Genomic DNA, 2866 nt, shown 5'->3' with positions numbered 1-2866 from the left:
TACTCTGCATATAAGTTAAATAAGCAGGGTGACAATATACAGCCCTGACGTACTCCTTTTCCTATTTGGAACCAGTCTGTTGTTCCATGTCCAGTTCTAACTGTTGCTTCCTGACCTGCATATAGGTTTCTCAAGAGGCAGGTCAGGTGGTCTGGTATTCCCATCTCTTGAAGAATTTTCCACAGTTTATTGTGATCCACACAGTCAAAGGCTTTGGCATAGTCAATGAAGCAGAAATAGATGTTTTTCTGGAACTTCTTGCTTTTTCAGTGATCCAGTGGATGTTGGCAATTTGATCTCTGGTTTCTCTGCCTTTTCTAAAACCAGCTTGAACATCTTGAAGTTCACGGTTCATGTATTGCTGAAGCCTGGCTTGGAGAATTTTGAGCATTACTTTACTACTGTGTGAGACGAATGCAATTGTACGGTAGTTTGAGCATTCTTAAGCATTGTCCTTTCTTTGGGATTGGAATGAAAACCTGACCTTTTCCAGTCCTGTGGCCACTGCTGAGTTGTTCCAAATTTGCTGGCATATTGAGTGCAGCACTTTCACAGCATCATCTTCCAGGATTTGAAATAGCTCAACTGGAATGCCATCACCTCAACTAGCTTTGTTCGTAGTGATGCTTTCTAAGGCCCACTTGACTTCACATTCCAGGATGTCTGGCCCTAAGTGAGTGATCACACCATCGTGATTATCTTGGTTTTTAATTCCCTTAGACTCCTGTTAATACAATTAATTCTTTCTTCTTCCCTTACAGCTCTCTGTCCTGTGCTGTTAAAGTCCTACTGTAAGGTTTATTTCTTACCGTTCTCTATTTCTATTTTGCTGTCCATAGCTTGTTGCTTAATTTGAATTAACTGTAACTCATAGAACTCAAGCTTCCCATGGGAAGTCAGATTACTAAATATAATGGGTAAAATTAAATTTATTGCCTAAGAAGAAAGGCGGTAGCTCCTTCTTTCTTTTACTGAAAAGGCAGTAAAGTTTGCAGATTTTGTGATAGTTTCATTATGTTTGGCGGAGAAGGCAATGGCACCCCACTCCAGTACTCTTGCCCGGAAAATCCCATGGATGGAGGAGCCTAGTAGGCTGCAGTCCATGGGGTCAGGAAGAGTGGGACACAACTGAGCAACTTCACTTTCACTTTTCACTTCCATGCTTTGGAGAAGGAAATGGCAACCCACTCCAATGTTCTTGCCTGGAGAATCCCAGGGAGAGCGGAGCCTGGTGGGCTGCCGTCTGCGGGGTCGCACAGAGTTGGACATGACTGAAGCGACTTAGCAGCAGCAGCAGCATTATGTTTGGTGGTATTTTATTTATTCCCATGATCAAAATATTCTAGAAAGTAAGACTGCTAGATGAGTGACTGATTAAAACTGTACTTACTATTAGGAACATTATTGGGCCACCTCAAATCTAAATCTTTAAGGTGACCCCCTTCACCTAATTAAGAGTATGACAGAAAACAGTATTATCAGTTATTCAGGGTAACTTTGGGTAAAAGCTGGCAGATAAAAGGGTAAGTGTATATTTTAATATCCTCAATATTCCTTAGGAAGGTAAGATGGAGGTTTACAGATGCATATTTTGAAGAAAATTTCTTGCCCTACAATTTTTGGAGTGCATCTAGAGATCAGTAGTCCTTCCCAAACAAAAAGCTTTTATAATGAAATGGGTCATAAATATCTACTAAATAGAAAAAGAATAATAAATAGAAAGGAATCATGTTTTAAAAAATTTTAGCATGATTACTGTCATTAAGAAATTTATTCTATATAACATCTTGAGTATCATATTTAATGTTCAAGAAAAAGTTTAAATACTAAATAACAATTAAAGTTAGGTATTACCGAAAAGATATCTCCTCTTTGACACTCTTTTGGAATCTTAAGAAATAAGATAAATTTTATTTCATTTATTTCTCAATTTTTAGAAGTAAATGTAACAAGCAGTACACTGATGAATTGATGAAACTGAGGTTGAAAAGATCATTACAGAATTCACAAAGGTCTTAAAGCTCAAGTGAATTAATGGGGGAAAAAAGTCACAGGCCTTCTAACTTCAAGTTCCATCTTTTCACCATTCATTGAACATATTAGTCACACATTTATTGAGCACCTGCTGTATGCCTGGAATTAGGCCTAGGATACAAAAATGAACAAGATCTGATTCCTACCTTCAAAGAACTTAATAGGTCTATGAGAAAAGGGGGAAGACATTTTGGAAAACAAATTTTATCAACAAACAAACAAAAAATCTGCATTTGGGGATTTCCCCAATGTTGTATGCAATTCCGAATTTACGAAAGAGTTGTGTTCCACTAGTTCATTTTAAAGGTAGCTATGAACTTAGATTTCTGGGAACTTCCTCTCTGCATCCCTTCTCTACTTAGTTCCAAACATAGTACCAAGGACAAAATCTGCATGGTCACAACAAAGTCATGCATGGAACTCTAAAAATCAATGTATCTTTTCTTTGTTGTTGCTCATCTAAATTGGGCCTTCCCCAGTGGCTCAGCAGTAAAGAATCTGCCTGCAATGCAGGAGACACAGATTCGATCCTTGGGTCAGGAAGATCCCCTGAAGAAAGAAATGGCAACCACTCCAGTATTCTTTGGAAAAGAACCCAATGCTGGGGAAGACTGAGGGCAGGAGAAGGAGGCGACAGAAGATGAGATGTTTGGATGGCATCATCAACTCAATGGACATGAGTTTGAGCAAACTCTGGGAGATAGTGAAGGACAGGGAAGCTTGATATGCTGCAGTTCATGGGGTCACAAAGAGTAGGACACGACTGAGGAGCCTGGTGGGCTATAGAACACGGGGTCGCATAGAGCTGGACATGACTGAGCACCTGAGCACT

This window comes from Bison bison, unplaced genomic scaffold (assembly GCF_000754665.1).
Source record: "Bison bison bison isolate TAMUID 2011002044 unplaced genomic scaffold, Bison_UMD1.0 scf7180017864485, whole genome shotgun sequence".
Lineage (NCBI taxonomy): Eukaryota > Metazoa > Chordata > Mammalia > Artiodactyla > Bovidae > Bison > Bison bison.
The sequence above is the reverse complement of the archived record's forward strand: the minus strand, read 5'-3'. Positions refer to the sequence as shown.